This window comes from Phoca vitulina, unplaced genomic scaffold (genome assembly GCF_004348235.1).
Source record: "Phoca vitulina isolate PV1807 unplaced genomic scaffold, GSC_HSeal_1.0 scaffold64, whole genome shotgun sequence".
Taxonomy (NCBI): Eukaryota; Metazoa; Chordata; class Mammalia; order Carnivora; family Phocidae; genus Phoca; species Phoca vitulina.
Genome location: NW_022589767.1, coordinates 2,913,278 through 2,928,136, shown reverse-complemented (window position 1 = coordinate 2,928,136; position 14,859 = coordinate 2,913,278). Strand labels below are relative to the sequence as shown.

General features: G+C 45.5%; 1 protein-coding gene across 2 annotated transcripts in view; it reads left to right on the top strand.

Annotated features, from left to right (window-relative positions):
• The first annotated feature begins 3,945 nt into the window (after window positions 1–3,945).
• Window positions 3,946–14,859, top strand: part of GRIN2B (glutamate ionotropic receptor NMDA type subunit 2B) — a 409,231-nt gene continuing 398,317 nt past the window's right edge. Inside the window, exons 1-3 of one of the 2 annotated variants that reach the window (XM_032391811.1) lie at window positions 3,946–4,058; window positions 4,398–4,634; window positions 5,632–6,060. The gene's annotated coding sequence lies outside the window, so the exon portion shown is untranslated. Of the gene's footprint in view, window positions 4,059–4,397; window positions 4,635–4,664; window positions 4,949–5,631; window positions 6,061–14,859 lie in introns of those variants that run through there. The other variant, XM_032391812.1, reaches the window with a different exon arrangement.

Here is a 14,859-nt window from a genome sequence, read left to right as displayed (position 1 = left end):
CAAATCATACCACAACTGTAAGAAGAAAAGAGAAATTTTGAGTAATGAATAGGCTCCTGGATTGTTTGATAATCCAGTTATAGAAGAAGAGTGAACCAAATGAACACACTGGAAAAAGATTTAAATTTCTGGCTGGTTTGAGACAAAACACTAACATTGATGAAAATAATACAAAACTTGTAATACACTGTAAACTGGTTAATGAGTAGCATCAATTCAAGGGATATTTAATATTAACCACTCTACATGAAAACTTGAAATCCTTGAAATCGTGCAACTTCTATATAAAAGAAATTTGATAAAGGTTTTCCCTAATTTGAGTGATTCTGAAAAACACATATTGCACTACTACCAATAAGAAATTTTTCTAAATGGTTCATAATGAAAAACAATTTTTGAGGAACCATAGTAAAGGATAGACTTGATTCTTTCTGTTATTTTCATATAAATGATATTATAAATCATAATGTGAAGAATATAAATAAAAAATATAGAAAAGCAAATATTACAGAACATTCAGGCTATAACTAATAAAATTCTAATAATGACAATTTTTTGTGGCATTAATATCAAATAATTTTTTATTTCTCGTGATTTATTTTCTCGTTTTAAGTAAATACTCACTTTCACATCAAAATTTCTACTCTTTTCCTTAAAGAGGAACCCCAAATTGTAAACTTCAGGCCTTACCCTGTGGTATCGTTGTTTGATATGAAAGATGTTGTGAGATAAATATACCCCCCTCACCTCCTGCTTTTATTTATGTATTTATGTATTTATTTATTGCTGGCCAAGGCATGGGCTTTGCATCTGCTGACTAGGCCATGGACAAGAGTGTTTGCATCTCTTGGGATCCTCTCTTTTGGTCGAGAGAGCTGGCAGAATACCTCCACATTTCATTAGCAGCCTCAGGCAAGAGCTTTTCCTTCAATAAATGACGCTGTGAAATATAATCCAACATCTTGTCTTTTTAGAACATTGCTTTTTGTGCTTCCTGACTAGGAGTTAAGAAATGCATATTTGCAATGTTGAGAAATAGCGTTCCAAATTTCATGAATCCGGATGATCCTTGACAACAGTTTTATTGAAAGGCTTGTGGTCCTTAGAGGCACAGGTCATTCATGAGAAGTGCCAGGGAATGACAGGGAGTCTGAGAAATAAGGAGAGAGGTCTTCTCCCATTGAATGGACAATGGGCAATGAATACCACGGAGAAGAGATGCCACCTTCCACTCATAGGCTGCATGGTTCCTCGAATTAGATCTTCCAGAGCCAGAGTCAGCAAGACTGCTTGGGAAAGCGGTTTCTAATAGTCATTAATAAAACCCCAAACAAACCAAAACCTTAATATTTATTGAGGCCCAAGCACATGTCTGGAATTGTGCCACTGTTAGAGGAGGTGATTGAGAGGAGGTGCCAGCCAGTTGACCCACAAGCTGGATCTGGGCAACTGGAAGCTCCTTACCCCCTGCTCTGTTCTTGGAATGTGCGTTCTACCCATTGTTCTCACCCTAGGAGCCACTTCTAAGGATACAGCTTTGAGAGACTAATGGGTTGAGACCATCTGGACTATATACATGACTGAACCCCATGAAGGCCTCTATAAAACTCTTAAGATTCTGGTGGGCAGGTGTTGAGATCCATTTATCTTGCGGCTGCCCAAGACAAGCCTCGTAGGTAAGTTGTCTTGCTTATTAAAACTGCCACCCACCAATCCGGAGTGAACTGTTTCTTTCTTCAGTCTTTCCTTGCTCTCGTGTACAGGGACCAATTTAGAATTTCACCAGGGGAACTCCTGAGGTTGCTAACCAACAGTCAGGTGCTGGGAATAGATGGATCATGTAGATGCTGGTCTAGCTCCTTAAGTAGTTAAACAAGTAATTGGGAAGTTAGGAGATATACATACGTTTACAATTTTAAGTTTAGCCTTATGAAATTGCCTTTTTATTATAGGTCAATACTGGTTATTTCATGTGATTGGCAGTTTCATATGATTGAATACCAGCAGTTTCATATGGTCCAACATAAAGAGCTTATGGCTTTATTATTTTCCTTTTGGGCCAGTTCTTCCTAATGCAAGACCAAATGACCAATTTGGTGTGTGTCGTTATCTCTGGTGCCCGCATCACGCATGTCAGTACCATCACCTTGTCATCTGATAACTGATCATACAAATTCCTCTACACATTTCCAAAAGCAGGGGGTGGGAGTCAGGGGGATGGTGGTGAGGGCCATACCTCATTTAAAAACCCTTGCAGTTGTTACAGAAATCAATTCAGGCTTGGTTGACTGAAAATATCCTCAGATGAGGTGGGACTTGAGCTAGAAATTGAAGGAGAGGGTAGACTTTATTAGGGAGAGGGAGACTGAGAATTCATTCTTTCCTCTATACTTGCAAAAGTGAATGGGCTGGAATGGAATTCCTGGGTCCAGAAAGGGAAGAAAAGAAAATAGAGAAGAATGGCCCAATTTTGGTGAAGAGAATTGGGACAGGAAGGGGAAGGTGGGCCCTGAGGGTTTTTTGTTTTTGTTTTTGTTTGTTTTTGTTGTTGTTGCTTTTTAAAGTAGGTTAAAGGTCAACCCTTCAGTGAGTTTGGGTCTTATTCTGAAGGTAATGGCATTCCTGGGAGACTTAAGGAAGTGTTTCAGGAAAGCTCCATGGGGTCCTTGCTCTGCATCTTACACCCCTCCTGGAATCCATGTTCTAACAACTGGAAATCTGCACATAGAGTGGTTTGGGTTGGCTGTTGTGTATCAAGGGGCACAGCAACTCTGGAGTGGTTCTATAGTTCTCCAAAGAGGTGGAAGTTCAGCCCTATCCTGTCTTAGAAAAACAGTAATACCATTACTGAGAAAGAATAATTTTGTGTTTGTGTTTCCATATAATGCTCATGCGTTTGTGTGTGCCTTTAAAAATCTTAGATGTAACCATTAAACCTAACAAAAACTAGGAAACATGAAAAGAATTAGGTTCAGATATATTATGACTACTGTCTGGTCTATAGGACCTAATACACGTCTGATGTATTTTACATAGATCAAAGCTCCAAATTACTAGGTGTCACTACTTCACACAGGAGTATTACCTGTGTGTTTATATGGCTGCTTCTCAGGAATGTTGGTGAGAAGTTCATGATGTAACCAGTATGAAAATGGTCCACCACTATAATATGCTGGATCTTTGAAGAGACAACGGATCAGAATAAAAAAGGTGCTTACACGATGATATTAATATTAAAAATAATAATACAGGTGGTGATAAGTGCTATTAAAACAGAAAACAGTTTAAGGGGGAGAGAAACGAGTGGATGTTTGCGTTTTACAAGAAGGTGGGTTTGTAAATGCCGTGAGATGTAGTTTCATATAAGGATTATTCACCTATCTCATCATTCTCTCTCATCAAGGTCTTTAAATAACAGGATCTACTTTAATAAAAAATGCCAAACTCCTGGAACCTTCACTAGTCGTCAGCAAAGCACACATATAATCTGTACTATACAATTTAGCCCTTAATTGAGTTTGCCTTTCTTTGTTTCCCATTGTTTTCCCGTCAGCCTCGTGGGCTCAAAATAGACCTTAAGCTTCTTGAAGGCAAGAACCCGGCTTTAAACTCGTCCGGCACATGCGCTGCACGTACGAAGCAGAGGCTGGTTTGTGGAAAAGAGAGCAAGGGTCTTAAATTTCAAACTGCAGCTCCGCCTTTGAGACGCTTTCCGCAGCCGAGTGCGGCCGCCCACCGGGGGCACTGTCTCGCTCCCCACACCCCTTAGCTGCCCTTCCTCATTGCTGTGCCTCCCTGCGGCCAGCAGGAGGCGCCACGGACTCGGGTTAAGCCTTTTCCCCCCTTTCCTACCCCACTTCCCCCAGCACGTGACGTGGGAAGCTGCCTCCGCCGGAGTCTTAGCAATAGGAGTGAGGGGGTGACGGGGTTTGGGGGTGGGGTGGGGTGGGGGGTGTGGAGAAAGAGGACACGCACGCACACACACACACACGCTGGGAGCAGAAACATCCTCCTTAGCTTCGTGGGTTTCTCCTCCCACCAGAGCCAGTGTGTGAGAGGTAGGTGTGTGTGCGGGTGGGGGGGGGGGCGCACGTTTTTGGGTGTGAGACCCAAATCCAGACCAGGCAACCTGTGATCTCCCGCCCAACCCCCGTCCCCGGTGATTAATACCCATTTTTCTTACTCTCCCCCTCCTCCCCCTCCTCGTCTTCCTCTCCCGCTGCCGCGCGGTTGACTTGCACAGCGTGCCCCCGCCCGCTTCCCCTCCCCCGGCTCCGATCATCACCAACTGGAATCTGGGCTCCTGCCTCTCCACCCCCCCTTTTTTTTTTTGAGAAAGGAAGGTTCCCCCCCAACCCCTTTTCAAAAACCACTTCCTTCGGCTTCTTCACCTCTAGGAAATCTCGGGGCTTTGCTCTTATCGAAAGTGTTCGTCAGGGTGATTTTTGATGACCACAGTCCAGAAGTGCTGGCGTCCGAATGCATTTTCTTTGGCTTTGCCAAGAAGAGTCGTGAACTTCAAAACCCCCGACACGGATTATCAATCCTGCTTTGCAGGAAGGGAAAACCCTCAATCCCTGGCCACCCGCCACCCCTCTCCGGAGCTTCTGCAGTCGCCCAGGCGCTCGGAGTCGGTACGTAAATGTTCGCTTTGGAGTCTCCTGTCTCAGTGTTGAGGTTTGGGGGTGTCAGGGAGATAAAGGGTCGAAGCAGTGGAACCGTTAACTAACCTGCTGTTGGGTGAAGCTCTTGAATCCAGCAGAACCCGGCACTTGCTAATTTGGACGTGGCTTTTTAAAAAATATTTTATTTTTTTACGGTGAAAGGGGAGGGCTCCCTCTGGTCTTTTTTTGGGGTGTTAATACCCTTACCGAACAGAGAGGTTGGGCATCGGTGCCCCGGGCCGGAGCCACGCGCCGCGACCATCCGTCCAATCGACACGTTGCAGGTGAAGCCCCGTGCGCTGCACATCAGCGCGGCGGCGGCGTGAGTGTGCGCGGGGGTGAGTGTGCGCGGGGGTGAGTGTGAGTGCGCGCGCGGGGGCGCGTGCGCGTCGGGGGCGTGTGTGTGTGTGCGCGCGCGTGTCAGTGTGCCCCTTCCAAGAAATGCCCAGTGTGCACCCAGTGCACAATCAGAACCCATTCAGCACAAGCCCGGGGTGGGAGGAGGCGCTACCGCTGGAGGCGATGGGGAGAGCGAGACAGACATGTCGGCAGCAATGCAGATGGGGCTGGGGGCCGCACTTGCTGGCGAGTTAAGTGGGGATTGTGCTTCTGCGTGTGTGCGAGTGTGTGGAGTGTGTGTTGCTCTGTGGTGCCGCTTCTCCCCCCCTTCCTCCTTCCTGCCCGCTGCCCTCCTTCGCTCGCTCCCTCCCTCTCCCCTCTTCCATTCAGGTTGGCATTCCCACCTCTCATCCATGCCTGTCCCAGGAATGGTATAGCCAGACCTTTTCTGAATTATTTATAGACCGGTGCCGGCAGTTTTCCATCCCTCTCGTGTGCACTCTGTGGGAAATGCGGGGTTTCCTGCCCCTTTTCCTTAAAACGAATTGATATCTTTTTCGGAATGCATTTTTCTCACCCTCCGGGGGACACTCGAATCAAACCCTGACCGCCTCTTTTTCCCCCTTAGGAAGGGGACGCTTTGGGAATGACCATGCTCCACGGAGGGACAGAGCCGGCCCCCAGCCTCTCTACACAGATCCTCCTCCACTAAAGCTCCAAAAATCAAAAACCGTGATTGCCAGAAGAATCATTAAAAAAATAGCCCAGCCACTAACCTCACATGCAAATGGAATAATTACTCTGGATTCTGCATTGTGAGCTGCTCTCCATATCCTGAATTACCTTTGAATTCAGTCTTTTTTTCTTTGAATTTGCATCTCTTCAAGATACAAGATTAAAACAAAATTCACGATAAATTGGATTTTAAATTATCTTCCTTTCATTTATCCTTCGTCTTTCTTATGTGGATATGCCAGCGAGAAGAGGAGACTGGACATTCCCAACATGCTCACTCCCTTAATCTGTCCGTCTAGAGGTTTGGCTTCTACAAACCAAGGTAGGGCAAATTCTGTTTTATTTCGTCTCACCTGGGGTAGGGATTCCTTGTTTATCACTCTCTTCAAATCCCTCAAGTGGAATTTTTGGAAGAAAAGGTGACAAGATAAGAAAATAATGCTGTTTGGGGAAAAAAGGCTTATTACAAAGGGGGAAATCTCCCATGTTATATCTTTCCCTTCCTCATCAAACAGGTTTCGGGTTTTTGGGAGGCAGTGGGGGTGGATGTATGTAGGGACGGAAGACGTTGGGTGGCATAAGGGTCTATGTATGTAGACATGCATGGGAGACTTGTGTGATTTTTGAGTTAAATAGCATTTTATTCACCCAGGGCTACAGCTCTGATTTTTATGGGAATCTAGAAAAAAAAAATTTTTTTTTTTTTTCTGGCTAGCCTTTTCCCCCGTTGCCACTTCCATGCCTGTCTGTCTCCTATTCTCTACCTTCCTAGGAATTTTTTTTTTAATGCCCTTTTAAAAAATGAAAATAATGATTACTGTGGTTGTTGCCCTGAAGTCCACTTGCTGTCTAAAGCATTGACACCGGGCCCAGAGATCCCAGGAGGCCTACTGCAGAGGGACAGGTCTAGGTGGGGAATCTGGCTGGTCTAGGAACACCTGGAATTGAAGGATGCTGCAGGTTAAAAGGACTTCAGTCTTATGCTTGCAAAGAACGAATTCTGTCAATATTCTCCTTTTAATTGATATTTTTTTCCTGTGCTATTATTTTTGAGCTGTAAATTTCTCCTTCTGTCTACACATCTATTTATACCCACACATCCTCCAAGCAAACTGTTACTTCCACACTCTTGCAAAATGGCTATCTTGCAGAGTTCTAAAATGCTGTGCATGAGGAAGGGGTGCAGAATTCGACACGTGAGTCTTTGTGTTAAACAAAGAGATGTGCCGTTTGCATGTGTTCGTCTTGTATCTTCAAAAGAGAATGAAGACTTTATTTTTTTTCCTCCTCTCGTCAGTTTTTACAGTATATGAAATGTGGCTAGGCAGTATTTTTTTTATGTACTTGAAAAGAGAAATAGCAGGAGAAACGGCAAAGACTTAGCTAATGACTCTTCAGCTAGGCACTCATGCAATGCAAGACAACTCCTGAGGCAATCAGATCATCCACAGGCTGGAGGGCCATGATGGCGAGCTGGTGTGCTCTTCTCCTTGGTCCACTGACCGTACACCCCCAAACTCTAAGGGTGCCCAAATGCAGGAAACGGGTTGAGATAAAGATCTTCAAAATCCTGTAGCAGAATCATGGGTATCGATAGTCTCTCTGAAAGTATTCTCCCCCCAAATCTTTTTTTCTGGCATTTTTAATGACTGTACTTTGAAGCAATCCAAAAATACCAAGGGGATGTGGGGGAAGTAGGAGAAGATCTTTGTCCCTCAACATCACACCAGAAGATAGTTCTTCATTGTCCAGAAAGGATGGATATCATCCACACTCACCGCCCCCCCACCCCGGTTTCGTTCTTTTGAGCATTTAACTGGTAATCTGTACCCGTCTGTGCTGGCGGCAGAATGGGAGAATGGGATCCCACTTGGAACCATGTTCTCACCATGTCTACAAATAGCTGAGGTTATCTGGTGTGTGTTCACCTTACAGACACCTGAGCTGGTTCTCCATCTGCTTCTACTCCTTCAAGTGGGAGGAGGTATTCTTAATTTTACTTCAAAATAGAACAGAGGTATGGGTGAGAACAGCAGCTCCATGTGCACTGGTTTCCTACGTACAGATGAGCAAGGTGAGGTGGGTGTCCTTAGGGCCTATGCCCCTTTTCTCATTCCTGGTGCCTGCGAGAGTGCCCTACAGGGACGAGGTCCTTCGTCGTATTGGTTGGTGACCAGGTTGACAGCAGGCCTTTGGACAGAGTTTCAGCCACATTCTCCTAGAATGCTCATGGGATTAAGCCAGGTTCTAGGCCATCCTTAGTTGGCCCTAAAGCTAGACAAAGGACAAGAGGTTAAAAGGGGAGGGTGGTGGGGACTGGGTGGTGAGAAAGCTACAAGGAGAAGGGGAGGCACTTATTAGGATTCAAGGTGGAATCACCATAGCTGGTCTGCACCTTTACCACATCCAAAGCCGTTTTGGATCCCTGATGAGGCAGGTGTGTCCTATCCCTGTGAGCAGTCTTGTCGAGGCCGTGACTCAGTGGTGTTCTAGGCTGTCTCTGGGCCACTGTTCTCTCTCTCTCTGTTTTCCCCCCTCATGGCACAAAGAGCTGACTGGGTTCTATTTTGTCTTCTCTCCTTCTGCCACCCCCCGTACAGTGTGGGTTACCTGAGGAAGAAATGTGTCTGCTGGTGGGAGGAAGAGCAAATTTAATTTCAGTTGAGGAGCCTCCGTGATGTACAATTAAGAAAAAAAAATAGTAAAAAAACACTAACGGGAAATAAAGACTTCTCAGGCAAGCCCGGCCAAGGAGTTTAGATTGGTGATTTGAAGGGAAGCAGAACAACATGGTTGCCTTCTATCCCTGTGTGTTTCAGGTGTAGCAAAGCATGACGGGTCTGGGACCACAGAGCCATGTGGCCACCCAGAGATACCTGTTCACGTGCAAAGAGAGGAGCAGGGTGTGCCCCTCAATCGTCTCATTTCTTCTCAGCATTGGTTCCATTCCTAGGAAGCCTGTCTGTCTGAAGAGTCTTGCTTTGCCACTGCATGTGTGTTGTTTCGGGCAGAGATAGATGCAGAGAAAGCAAAGAAGTAACGAGGCAAAATTAAGGGAAAGGAGGAGGACCAACACATTTCTCTAGTCACTACTTTGCGCACCAAATGCCTTTCTTGTAGGTTGAGTGCAAAGAGCGACTCCCTCTGGTGAAGGGGTGAACGGCAGGTTGATTTTGTATTCCTCTTCACCTCCAGAAGGATGGCTTCAGAACCTTGACCATCTTCTTTGACCTTCATGTGCATGCAGCAGCCTTGTGTGAGGAGGGGAAGTGAGCACCTGGGCGGCGGACACACGGACTGAAATCGGTTGGGGGGATGAGTGAAGCCGGACAGGGAGAAACGAGACTGAGCTGATTCAGCCCTCGACCATATCATCATTGCCTTGTAAAAAACATTCTCCCATCTCCTCCATGAATGTGTTGAGCCCCGGATGCAGGGGTTTGCCCCCTATTTTCGTGTTCAACAATACGAAGGTGAAGGTGACGTGTTCACGACTGCTAACAAGTTAAAGCAAAATGTCATGAATGTTTATGGAGTAGGAAATATAGCAGGCGGGGGAAAGGACAGGTTGTATGTGAAGAAACCGTAGCAGAAAAATCAGCCTATAAAAGCCAGGGGCAGGAAAGAAGCCAGGGTGGAACTCACCATTCTAAAGGTTGGCAAACTGTTGTTCTGAGCGATAGCCTTTTCTCCTTAATAAGGAAGGCTGGGGCTGACAAAACCACTCATCTCGTGTAACTTGTTGAGGTCAGGAGTGGATACGCTGGAAAGTTAGGTCCTCTTTCCCCGCTGTCATTCTCCAGCCTCCTTAGAAATTCTAGAAATTTCTTCCTTTCAGTAAATTACATTTTCAGTCTCTGGTAGCGTGCATGCAATCGGATATGAGTGTCGTCTCTATAAATAAATATAGATCAAAAAGAGTTACTGGTCTAATGAATTGTTCACATTTATTAAAGTGCATCCCCTCTTTGAAACCACAGAAGAAGTCTCTAGGGAGAGTAGATTAGTGGTTGAATTGATATTATCTTTCAGAAGGATGCCGAAGCTAGAAGAACCGAATGCAGTTGGGATGAGGGGGAGTGGGCATTAACTCAGAGGAGGTGGGTTTCTGGGGGTGCGCCTGTGGCTGTTAATGGTCTATCTGTGGCCCTTACACCAAATCCATTGTGTGGATGTGCTTTTGGAGTTTTGTGAACCCAGAGAGGTGTGTTTGGGAACCTTTGGTTGGTTCGTGGATGATCTCCAACTACCTTATTTTTGTCTTTTCACTTTTAGTGCGTGAAGCTGAGGTTGGCAGAGAAGGTTGGCAGAGTGCATATGTTGGCCCTTTGTTGAAATCCTGCGTGACTGCCCCGAGCAGAATGGCCACTCTGCCTCCTGTGCATCACGAGGGCTGGTTCATGATCATTACCATACTTTTATCCTAATTGTGTTTTTATGCTCTGTTTCCCTAAGTTTGTGAGCTCCTTGAGGACAGGGAGGGATATTTATTCATCCTGGAATCATTTGTCCTTAACACAGTGCCTGGCACATAACAGATACTTGAAACAAAAAATACTAGGTAAGTGGAGAGAGGAAGGGAAATATTAATTAACAAATAAGGCTATTTGTTGTTTGTTCTGGCGGGTGTTGTAGGAAGGATTTGAAGGTAAGATGTTAGATGGTATCAAGAAGGTCAGAGCTCCGTGACAGTTGAGAACGCATTTACTCTGACCTTCTCATTTCACAGGTGAAGAAACAAATCCAGGGACACTAGGTGACTGGCTTAGGTTGTGCAGCAGCTTGGTGGCGATGCTCTGTGTGCCACACCACTGAACGAGATGCGGAGGTTATCTGCGGGTGTCAAATGGCTACATTGGCGTTTGTCAAACTTTTTTGTCTATAGGAATCACCTAGGGGTCTTGTTAAAAATGGACACACTGATTCCCTAGGTCTGGGGTAGGGCTCAAGATTCTGCATTCCCGACACTCTCCAGTGATGCCAAAGTTGCACGCCCATGCATTCTGGGTCTGCATCGTTCCTGAACCAAATTCTGTGTCATGGTTAACGTTGGCAGCTCCACATATATGTTCTAGTTTTGGAACTTTCAGAATTTCTGATTTTTCTTAGAAAAGATCCAAGAGGAGCCTGTGTATCTAAGGTCACCCATGTCCCCTCTTCTGTCACTCTCCCACCATGTGTGACTTTTTTGCCTCCTCTTCTTTCGTCCTCTGTGCATTCTTATTCTGGCCCTTTTCGTCACTGAGTCTTCTTTTTCTCTTGATGTTCTTCTCTAGATAGAGTTTATGTATTTATTAGTGTCTCTTAGTCTCTTTTCTTTGACACTCTATTCCTTTAACTTTATTTTTGTGTCTTTTGCTCCACATTATTCAACAAATGTTTGTTAAGTACCAGTATTTGTCGAACATTGTGTCATGAGAAAGAATTAGCTCTGGTTTGTACCTTCCGGTAGCTCATAATTGAATGGGGGAGACATGTGTAAAGAGATTATTATATACTTAGGTAAGATCTATGAGGAGGGAAGTCTGGGAAAATGAGGTGGGCTTCACGGAGGGGTTGACATTTAAACTGTGTCTTTAAGAGTAATTAGGAGTTTTGTAGAAGGAGAGAATGGTCAGTTTAGGAGGATGGAGAGCAGATGGAGAGGCAAACTGGTATAAAAGGGCAAGCCTTCTCCTCTTCCTCACATCCCTTAACCTGGGGAGAAGAGCAACACAGAAATGTGCTGGTTCTTTGATTAGGAATTTCTGATTCCAAACGATGAGGCTAGAGAATAAAGTCAGGGTCTTCTGAAAAGGAAAAAAGGAGAGGCTCTTATTTCTGCTTTAGTTATTCTACAGTTAATGAATCCCACTCCTGTTTATTAGACTCACCTTTAGAATGAGCAAATGATTCAATTTTCATCTTAGACCACTGGATTGCAACTAACATTGTTGATGGCCATTATAAAGAAAGGGACAGCTGTTAGTTGGTTTGTAGCCAAGGAGAGAGCTGGATCCTAGCCCAGGCCAAGGTACTCGAAATGAAGGACCAGCCTAGCCCCATGTGTTTCCAAAGTAGTGAGGTAGAGAGTTGCCATGCTATTCAGACACTGGCCACTTTCTTTAATGGCAGAAGGGAGCAATGGAAGAAGAGGGGCTCACTTATTCCCAGGGAATTTACAGAATGCTTTTTGGTAGCCTTTTTAGCTGGCCTGGGGTTTTAGAAGCTTTCTTCATGGAGATGCCTAGGCATAGAGGGGATGGAAAGACACCTTTAGCACTTGATTGAACAGTAGCTTGGGTGCCTCAGGGAAGATGGATTTGACATGCATGTTCCTCTAAATTTTATTTGCACTTTTTCTGCTGCCCATCCCTCTCCCTTTCACCCCACCCAACTTCCACCCGTTTTCTCTGTATTGTGATTTGTATTCATTTCATTAGCAAAAGGATCCTAAGCTCCCCTTGAGGACTTTTTAAAGATCCACTGCATATAAAGAGAGTATTCTGAGCCTGAGGTTTGTGGATCAGCCAGTGTCAGCACTGGCTGACTTGAGGGACATTCATTCCAAGGTACCTTGAGGGGCAGGGCCGTGGAGGCACAGTGACAAGGCTGCGTGAGGAGGGGGGCGGGGAGAGGGGAGAGGAGGAGACTCCAGGCTGGCCCCGAGGGATCGGCAGACGTGGAAGGAAAGAGAAGTACAGGCTTTGACCCTGCTTGGAGTCCAGCTTTACGGGGACGGGAATGTCTGGAGTAGAGAGCTTCCTAGATTAGGATAATTTAAGGTTTTGACTAATTAACTCACTCGACTCATAAAAACCAGACTGTGTTCCACACACGCCATCCTCCATGTCTTTGTTCCCTGCCTTGCGAGGACGGTGAAGTTCCTTCTTTAGAAAGAAAGGTCAAGTTTCCATTTCTCATTAATCTTTATATAGAGTCTATCAGGCCTTCAGCTGGCTAGAATTTCCGAGGAAATCAGATCTTGTTTCTTTTTGAGAGGTGGGACTTCAAAACAACGGTGGATAAAAGCACTGCATTGTTCAGGGAGGGGAGAAGAGAGGCTTCGAAGAAACTTGAAGCTGATGAGGTGATGTCTTTTATCCTTTACTCAAAGCTAATTGGACTCCGTGCAAATGCATAGACGTTCCGAAGCAATCCCCCCACCTTCTAGGGACCTCAGTCTGATCACTGAGCTGCCACGGTCACTGGTGTCTTTGGGTTAGAAGTCAGCTGTGTTCTGTGTGTGTCCCAGCATGCACACACCCCATGCACCCATACACGCTAGGCTTGCGAGCATGTGCGTGTATTTGTATAGTGATTTACCTACCAAATAGCAACAGTAAAAAATAATCTTAAATGCATTAAATATGTCTGTGGAGTTTAGGTGCGGTAATGCGTGCGCGCGCGCGCGTGTGTGTGTGTGTGTGACGTGGGATAACAAGAATATTAATGCTGATAGGCACCTTGCAGATGATCTGTCCTCCACAACCACCATTTTAAAGCTGTGCAAATAGCTCCAAGGTGTAAAGAAGACATACACATGGTGCAGAGCCGCATCCACTGACTCTCTTTCCAGTGCTTTCCCGTTCACTGCCCTGCCTCTCAAGTCCCATTGGAATGCATGTCTCTTCCGTTAGCTGGTGGTGGGCATTTGCTCATCCACATACCTTCGGAGCCCAGGGTACTCCTTGAGGTGTATTCAGAGATGTTAGGTTTTTCCAAGGTGTCTGGTGGCTGCCTAAATGAATAACGGAGGTGGTGGTGGCCTTGAGAGTCCGAAAGCTTCTTTTTGTTTCTGTGTGTGTTATTTCACTTGTGTGCAAGCCATTGCCTCGGGGCCTCGATTTTCTCATTTCTGAATCAGTGGGACAGGCTAGGCAGTCCTCCTCAATCCCAGCTCAATAACAAAATCACCCGGAGAGCTCCCACAAAAAGAAACAGAAGAGGCTAAACAACAACAACAAAAGCAAAACAATGATGTCCATGCCCAGGCCAGACCCCACACCGTGAAATTAAAATCTGTCAGCAAGGGATCCAGGCAGGGATCATTTAAAAATATTCCCCAGGGGATTCTCCTGTGCAGTCATCTTTGAGAATCACCAGGCAAGATGATTGATGCGGGGCGCCTGCTCTCTCTAAACATCACGTTGTCCTAGCACTTTAACCTGTAGAGGGGGACCCCATCACGGTCAGACTGTCACGTGACTGGCAGAGGGTCCCTGAGCCAGAGGCAGAAGAGGTGGCCGGAACACGAGGGGGTTTAGCGTGCAGAGGGCACACAAGGGGTGCAGCCTGGCGTGGAATTAGGTAAGAGCAGGGCTGTATTTATTCCTGAGCTCTTTCAACATCGACAGAGGCCTGGTGCGGAAAGTTAGAAAAGTTAGGGAGCTGCTTTCCCTGACACCCGTGAAACAGGTGTGGCTGTAAATTAGGGCGAGTGGCCCTGGGTTCTGCAAACCTCCACTGTTCCACTTAGTCCTTATTGAGGGCGCCCCATTTCTTGTTTCAGGGAGAAAGCCTCATTGCACTCCTTTATAACACTGTCAATGTAGGAAGACTATTAATAAATGGGGCTGGATAAGCAGACCCTGATTGACTGGTGAGGGGTGTGAATGGTACAATTATCTTAGTGCTGGTTGGAATTCGCTAGCCGTGTCACCCTCCCTCTCAGCGCCTGAAGTAGAATATTAAAGGCACAAAGAGGAGGAAGAGGGTAGGAGGCACTGAACTTCGTTCTTCTTTGACTGTAACTTTAATCACTGCTTATTAGGCTTAGCTGGGTTAATAGTTTTCTCACATCCTTCCTTTTTGGCTCCCTCCCTGCCCATTTTAAAATAAATGTGAGCCTAAATGTAGAGGTAAGAAAAGAGCAGATTTATGGATCTGTGTTCCTTTAAAAAAGACAGACCTGAGGAGAGTAAAAACACTAGTTCTTTTTTGGACATCTACAAATAGTGGTTGGAAATGCGAGAGAAAGGTCATGAGTGTGGTTTGGACTCTCATTGGTGTTCGGTGGGATATGCAGAAGTGGGAGGCATTAAATATTTAGGAGAAACCCAAGAAGTGTACTCACTGATCTGAATTTTTAAATAAATATTAGTTAGCCCTGTGTAAGCAAAACATCCAAATCATTGAGATA